Source organism: Dasypus novemcinctus, chromosome 6, assembly GCF_030445035.2.
Source record: "Dasypus novemcinctus isolate mDasNov1 chromosome 6, mDasNov1.1.hap2, whole genome shotgun sequence".
Classification (NCBI taxonomy): Eukaryota; Metazoa; Chordata; class Mammalia; order Cingulata; family Dasypodidae; genus Dasypus; species Dasypus novemcinctus.
The window spans coordinates 137326995-137335059 of record NC_080678.1 but is presented as its reverse complement, the minus strand read 5'-3'; the positions used below and the strand labels follow the sequence as shown (position 1 = coordinate 137335059).

Genomic DNA, 8065 nt, shown 5'->3' with positions numbered 1-8065 from the left:
AATCCCCTCCCATGTCAGGCTTCCCCATTACAGGAAAGGGCACCCCTAGCCACTCAGTCCTCTCCTCCAAAGCTCACGGCCCCCTCGTGCCTCTTTGCTTCCCCTGCATCCAGCCACCAAAAGTCCTGCTGCCTTCAAGTCCACACCACCCTGGGATCTGTCAGGCCCTGGCACACTCGCTGTCCTTGGATAAAGCCCATGCTGCCCATCCTGCTCACTCCCTTCCTCCCTGCACAAGCACGAGTAGTTCTGACCTCAGGACCTTGGCACAGGCCCCTCCACAGCCTGGAAGATTCCTCCCTCAGACCTCTCCCTGATGGCTTCCTCACCTGTTGGGGCTCAAAGCAAGCACTGCCTCCTTGGAGAGGCCTGATTTTTAGTGAAGGTTCAACAGCATACAATCGTTGTGAGAATCGTAGAATGAACTTGAAATACTCATCACCTGCTGTCAGTAATGGCCCACCCATGCCAAGCTGGTGACGTCAGTATCCCCGCTGCTGCTTATTTGAAGCAAATCCCGGACATCATGTCAGTTCATCTGCAAATATCGTAATGTCTCCAAACGAGAAATTGTACCTGTAAAAGATGATCCAGGCCACCCGTTCTGAGAGGATGCCCCTTCACTTCCGTGCTCTGTGCCTTCCCCGTTTTTGTTGTCATGCACTTCACACTCCCTGACATTTATTTTGTTCATGGTTCTATTTTATGGGATTGCCTCCCCATCCAGTCCCAAGAACGTTCCTGCCTTGAGAACGTCTCTCTGCCTGCCTTGTTTCTGTTAAATACCATCGGCGGCCCAGTGCCAGGGATCCCACAATTTCTCAGAGTAGACGATGGCCAAAGGAGAGGCTGGCCCCCTGCCAGGGTCCACTTGTCTGGCCGAGGGCAGCAGGAGGTGGTGGATGGATGGACATGCACTGACCTTCTGCTATGGGTTTTCTCTTTTAGATAAAGCAGCAAGCTCTTCTGGAGACAATGTCATAACTTGTCCTGGAGTAGAACCTCAGATACTTGGAAAGTAAGTGCCCCAACCTGGGGACCCTTGTGGCAGGAGACCAGATGGGCAGTGGTTTAGGGGTCCTGGGTGAGGACACCCTCGGCCGGGGCACCCGGGGAGCCTTCTGTACCTACCCTGATGGGTGGTCCTGGGGGTGGGCAGGGATCCGTGTGGCCCAGCTCTGCTGAGGATGGCAGGAGGTGGAGGGTGCCTGCCTTAGTTTCCCCACTGCTGGGGCATCTAGCAGCCATGGGTTGTCTTGACAAGAGGGATTTCTTGGCTGCCAGTGTTGGGGCTGGAAGCTGGCTCCCTCCAGGATGGGCAGCGCTCTGGTGCTGGCAGCCGGCAATCCTGGGGTCCCGTGGCTCCCCCACCACATGGCCACGTGCTCTCCTCTCTCTGCCGGTTCCCAAGGACTTCCAGCGTCTTCTCCTCCAAGTGGCTTTCCCTTGAAAGCCCTCAGTCACAGCACTAAGGGCAGTCTCATTCCCCTGACCGCAGCATAACGATGTCCTCAGAAGTTCCACTGATGCTGGGTTACACCCCAGGACTGGGTGCAGGTGGTGAACATGGTTTCTTCTGGGGCACGTGCTTCAGCCCATCTGGTTCCAAAGGGCTCCTGCCACTCGCCGGAGCTGAGCCCATGTGCCCTGCCCACACGGAGGAGCCCAGGGAACCCCCCCATTGCTGCCACTCACGTGGCACATGGCCACACGGTGCACAGATGATGCCGGGCTCCTGGGGCCGGCCGTGTCCCTCGGGGCCTCTGCACCAGGCCGACCTCGTGCTCTGGGGAAGGAGAGCTCGCCCCGTTCTCTCCACTACCCCAGTGCCTTGCTGGCAAAGTCACTGCACCCAGGAGAGCTGGGGGCCAAAGTTCAGCCACAGGGGAGACCTGGTTGTCACCGGCCCACCCCCTCTGTGCTTTAGGCCCATCTTCGTTGAAATCAGCCTCAACAAAGGCATAACCTTCATCACCAACAACCTCAAATTCAGAGGAAAGGACTGCGTGAGTACTGGGTGGGGACATCCCTGTCACGGGGCCCATTGGCCCAGCTCTGATGCAGACACACTGGGGGGCAGCTGCTAGTCAGGGCGAGTGGGTAGGGCAGGGGTCCACCAAGACCAGAGTCCAGGCCTGCAGCACCCCTGGCTGTGTGGGCCCCAGGGCCCACCCCTCCAGGTCGGGGTTCAGGCAGGGGGATGGGGCAGCCTCCGCCACACGTGGCGTCCGTGGCCCTGGGCGCTGCCGAGGTGGTCTGGGCATCTGGCCATGGACTCCTGGCCCCCCTGGAGTCCCCCGAGGTGGAGCGCCTGAGGAAAGGAGGAGCTGGGGGTGGAATGCCAGGGGACGGGAGCCGGGAGGGGGCCACCCAGCCCCAGCCCAGCCCTCGGCCACACCTGTTCTCTGGCAGCCAAGGCTGGATGGTGATGGTGGCCCTTCCACAGGGGGAGAATCCTGCTGCCAAACCCACCGAGGGCAAGGCTGGGAACCCAAGCAAGGTCAACAGCCAGCGCCCCATTGAGCAAACCCCTGAGAAAGCCCCTGAGATGCCCCAGGAGGCCTCCCCAAAAAACCTCCCTGGAAAGGTCCCCGAGCAGGCCCCTGGAAAGCCTCCTGAGAAGCCCCCCACAAAGCTCTTCAGGCGTCTTGCAGCCAGAGCCCTCGAGTGGCTTTCGAAGTACCGCAGTGGTGATGGGGACAGCAGCAATGAGCGCACTGACCAGGAGGGGACCCCCGAGGGCGAGGGCGGTGGTGAGGAGGCGGAGCCCCGTGGCTTGGAGATACCCTTACCACCACTTGTTGAAAGCTTCATCAGCACCGGCAGCAGCGACTTCCCCTGGATCCCTGTGGTGGCTGGCGCAGCTGCCCTGCTCTTCCTCCTGTTGCTGTGCTGCTTCTTCTACCTGTGCTGTCGGGTGAGTGCCCCTGCTATGTGAGCAGGCAGGTGAGTGCCCTGCTATGTGAGCAGGCAGGTGAGTGCCCCTGCTATGTGAGCAGGCAGGTGAGTGCCCTGCTATGTGAGCAGGCAGGTGAGTGCCCCTGCTATGTGAGCAGGCAGGTGAGTGCCCTGCTATGTGAGCAGGCAGGTGAGTGCCCTGCTACCTGAGCAGGCAGGTGAGTGCCCCTGCTTCATGAGCAGGCAGGTGAGTGCCCTGCTATGTGAGCAGGTAGGTGAGTGCCCTGCTACCTGAGCAGGCAGGTGAGTGCCCCTGATATGTGAGCAGGCAGGTGAGTGCCCCTGCTTCCTGAGCAGGCAGGTGAGTGCCCCTGCTATGTGAGCAGGCAGGTGAGTGCCCTGCTATGTGAGCAGGCAGGTGAGTGCCCTGCTACCTGAGCAGGCAGGTGAGTGCCCCTGCTTCATGAGCAGGCAGGTGAGTGCCCTGCTATGTGAGCAGGTAGGTGAGTGCCCCTGATATGTGAGCAGGCAGGTGAGTGCCCCTGCTGCCTGAGCAGGCAGGTGAGTGCCCCTGCTACCTGAGCAGGCAGGTGAGTGCCCCTGATATGTGAGCAGGCAGGTGAGTGCCCCTGCTGCCTGAACAGGCAGGTGAGTGCCCCTGCTACGTGAGCAGGCAGGTGAGTGCCCCTGCTACCTGAGCAGGCAGGTGAGTGCCCCTGCTTCATGAGCAGGCAGGTGAGTGCCCCTGCTATGTGAGCAGGCAGGTGAGTGCCCCTGCTGCCTGAGCAGGCAGGTGAGTGCCCCTGCTTCATGAGCAGGCAGGTGAGTGCCCTGCTACCTGAGCAGGCAGGTGAGTGCCCTGCTATGTGAGCAGGCAGGTGAGTGCCCCTGCTGCCTGAGCAGGCAGGTGAGTGCCCCTGCTATGTGAGCAGGCAGGTGAGTGCCCCTGCTGCCTGAGCAGGCAGGTGAGTGCCCTGCTATGTGAGCAGGCAGGTGAGTGCCCCTGCTGCCTGAGCAAGCACTTGAGTGCCCCTGCTGCCTGAGCAGGCAGGTGAGTGCCCTGCTACGTGAACAGGCAGGTGAGCGCCCCTGCTATGGTTGCATCTCCCAAGACTGACGAAGGCTCAGGCTCCATCACCCCCTGGAGCCTAGAGGTGCCCTGGCCTCCTGCCCCACCTGCCATGGGGTGCTCACGGGGAGGCTGTGCATGCTGGGCCAGGCTGCTCCAGTGCCCACGGCCTTTCTAGAGGTGACCAGAATCAAGTGTGCAGCAGGGCAGCAGGAGGACAGAGAGGAGTGCTCCTGGGCTAGGAAGGAGGGGACTTTGAGGGGCTGGAGGCCCGTCCCGAGGGCTGCAGGAAGGAGGAGGAGAAAGGGGGGGGGCAGAGAAGGAGCAGGTGGGTCCCTGCCCACGGAGCACTCGAGGGAAAGCCTGTGGGGACCATCCTACAAAGGGCTCTCGGCTTGGGGTGGCCTCAGCCTGCCTGGCCTGCCCCAGCCCTCCAGGGAGGGGTGGTGTCCCTGTGACAAAGGAGGAAACTGAGGCTCAGAGGCAGCTGTGCTGGCCACAGCCCCGCAGGCATCGGTCTGTGCCACGCGGCTCTGAGCAGGGTCCCCACTTCTCCCAGGGGCTCAGGCTGAGCCCAAACCGCACCTTCTAGCACAGGTTGTCTTTTTTTAAAATATTTAATTTTAAAGAAGCTTTATATTACATAAATGCTACATAAAAAATATATAACTAAGTGATTCCCATAAACCTCACCATCTCCCCCTCCCACACTTTCCCACATCAATGACAACCTTCCTTAGTGTGGCACATTTGCTAAAATTGATGAACACATATTGAGGCATTGCTACTAACCATGGACTCTAGTTTACATTACAGTTGACACTCTGTCCTGCACAGTTTCGTAGGTTATGGCAAAATCCATAATGCCCTGTACCCATCATTGCCCTGTCCTGGAGGACAACTCCAATGTCCTGAAATTCCCCTCATGTGACACCTCTTCTTCCCTCCCCCTCCCCTCAGACCCTCTGGTGGCCACTGCCTTTATAGCAATGATAGAAGTTCTTCCATTCCATTCCATTGCTAGAATAATGTCTATAATAGAATAGTAATAAGTCTACTTTAGTCCAGTGTTCATTCCCCAGTCTTGAGGATTTGACGATGGTGATGCAGTTTCTGATTGAGAGGGGCCCTGTTTCCCAGGTGGTAGGTGGATGTTACTCTCTTGCTTGCAGTTGCAGACACTCTCTGCTCCTTGGGATGGGCGTTGTCCATCATCATCTCCTTGTCAGTTGTGCTGGATGAGTCCAATGAGCTGGAGAGTAGGTGCTGCAACTCTGCTGAGATTCAGGACCCAACTGGCACATGGATGGACCAAAGATTTTAAGTCTCTGAAACATACAATTAATAAGTAGAGTGCTAATGATATTTCAAATAAAAGGGACAGAGGAGCCTTGTTTAGGGAAACTATTCAAGAGTCTAAGTCTGTTACACTGAGGAGCATAGATTCCAGAGTAAGGCCAGCTGATAGGGTGCCTAACTCCTGAGCTGCTCTGTGCTGCTTTTGGTGTTTGGGTGTCTCTAGCTCTTAGGAGCCTTGCTGTTTGAGGCATTGTTTACCGTGGCAGTCAATGGGATCCTGCTGAGCCTGCTGAGATGCGCAGAAGTGTAACCTCTGGAATGATCTTCTGATTCACCTTGAAATCTCTAAGCCATAAAAACTCATTTGTATTGAATATTTCCCCCTTTTGGTCAAGGTCTTTGTCTGCAGGCATTGTTGGTTGGTGTTGGTAATAATCCCTTGGTGCCAGGGGGGCTCATCCACAGACATCATGTCCCATGCTGGGAAAAGGATAGTGTGTTTATATGCTGAGTTTGGCTTTCAGAGAGGCCACATTTCGGCAACATGGAAGCATTCAGGAGGTAACTCTTAGGCAATATATAATGTTAGGCTAAGTTTCAAATTCACAAGGACAGGTCTGTAAGTACGGTCGTCAATATCGAGGGCCTGGCATCACAGTCTCTCCTCCTTCACTAGGCACTGCCCTTGTACTTGGGAGATTCTTGCCATGCTTTTAGAGAATGCAGCAGCACTCCCCAGGATGGGAATTCAATATTCTTGTGGTTACTGTGTGGGTCTTCAACCATCCAGACAGTGAACGCTTGAACATATTCATATGCCTTCAAGGCATGCCCCAGGTGGACCCCTCCCACATTTCTGTAACCTACAGCTTCTTTGAAAATAAAGTGGAAAAAATAAGGTCCTGGGGGAATATACAGGAGAAATTATTACTGTACATACAAGACAACAGACCTTACAGCGATGAAAGACACTGTCTAAAAACTTTTTATATTATGTCAATTTTTAAAGTTTTTTTTTGTATGTTACTTGTTATTTTAAATACTAGTATTATTTCATTTTCTTATTAATCTTATTTGGCTATGTCTTTTTAACTTTCTAGTGTAAAAGGGAGCCGGACCCATGTAGGGTAAGTCCTAAGTGCGTCCTGACTTCCTGTGAGCTCATCTGCCATGCACCGAGCCTCCTGAGGCCCATGGAGGGGTCCGATCCCACCCCAGGAGCTCCACCGCCTGTGCCAAGAGCCTGCAGAGCAGGAGGAGCAGGGCGCAGGGGTGGGGGGGGTTGGAGGCTGCTAGGGAAGCCAGGCGTCCCCCTTCTGGGCTCCCACCAAAGGGGCAGTGTGGGCAGCCTGTGGGGGGTCTGCCATGGGCCCTCCTGAGACAGGTGGGGCACTTGAGCCCCTGCTGGCTGGCAGGATGGTACTTGCCCAGGACTCAGGGAAGCTTCTGGAAAAGGAGCCTCATGTTGCAAGGACCCAGCTCTGGGATCTGCCATGCCCTTTTCTTAATCACGGTCTCCTGGTGGGCAGAGGGGCCTGGCCAGGTCAGCCCTTGGGGCCTGCAGGGCTGAGGGTGGGTGAGGGAGCTTACCTGGCATGGAGCTGCAAGGGGCACCCACCCGGGGGAGCCCAGGGCCAGGTTCAGGGCAGCAGCCATGGGGCCAGGTGGGCCTGGGGTGGTCGTGCTTTCAAAGCTGGAGCCCGGTGGCTGAGGGGCATCCCCTGCCCATGTGCGGACCCCTGGCTGGCCCAGCACGTGGTGTCTTCATTTGCCAGGGCAGCTCTGACAAATGCCATGCACCAGGTGGCTTGAACCCGGAGGTCACTGTCTCTGGTCTGGAGGCCAGAAGTCCAGCTTTCTCCCGGATCCGCAGGGTTCCAGTGCCAGCCACTGCAGGGCTCGGGGTCCTTGGCTGGCCTCGTGCCTCGGCCACATGGCGCCATCCTTGGTCCCCTCCATCCTCTGCTTTCAGGCTCCTCCCGAGTCACGTTTCCTCCTTCATGAGGCTCCTGGAGTGTACAGAGCCCCCGCTTCTCTTTGGCCACCCATCCAATAGTGACGTCCTGGGCACGTCCTGTTACAGACGGCTCCCCCCAGAGAGCACGGCTGCAGGCGTGAACCCCTCTCTTCTGGGGCCCTCAATCCAAGCCCCACACAGGGCACAGCCTCAAGGCAAGGCTCTGCCAATGGGGGCGTCAGACGAGCGAGGGGACAGGGGAGCTTTGCAGCACTTTGGGGACGAGCCAGATGCCGTCTTGTTTGCCCCAGAGGATGCTCCCTGGAGGCGCGGGCTGTGGATGGAATCCGGGGTCCCTCACTCGATTGTTCCTTATTCACCCCACAAACATCGGCTGAGTGGCAGCACCAGCCCCCCCCCACCCCTGTTGTGCCGCCCTGGAGCAGGTGCTTTCTCTTCCTACAGACAGTGTGCTGCAGCCCGCCGTGCCCCATGATGATTACCCGCTGCTGTGACTGCCCGGACACTGGGCATGTGAGGCAAATGGAGGTGAGGAGGGCTGGGGCAGGGGAGAGGGTGATGGTTCAGGTGCAGAGGCCCTGCTGGAAGGCTCCACCTGGGGGAGTCCAGGGTCCAGAGCACTTTGCTTCCTCCCTGGGTGCCAGGGGCCAGGGGAGGGCACGAAGATGGGGGTCAGTGTCCCAGGCACTCCAAGTCGACCGAGCCCAGCTGCCCCTGCCCCACCTGGTTGCTGGGTGCTGGCAGGCAGCCCACATCAGGCAGGTAACTGGTTGCCACCCAGGTTTCCTCAGCTCAGGTGTGGCTCAAGTTTCAAACCCCAG

At 57.7% G+C, this 8065-nt stretch overlaps 1 long non-coding RNA gene across 1 annotated transcript; it reads left to right on the top strand.

Annotated features, from left to right (window-relative positions):
• The first annotated feature begins 2862 nt into the window (after positions 1–2862).
• LOC131279045 (uncharacterized) lies at positions 2863–7773 on the top strand. Its single transcript, XR_009186388.1, has 3 exons — positions 2863–2917; positions 6367–6393; positions 7689–7773. It is a non-coding gene; the product is annotated as an uncharacterized lncRNA (long non-coding RNA).
• Positions 7774–8065: the final 292 nt, after the last annotated feature.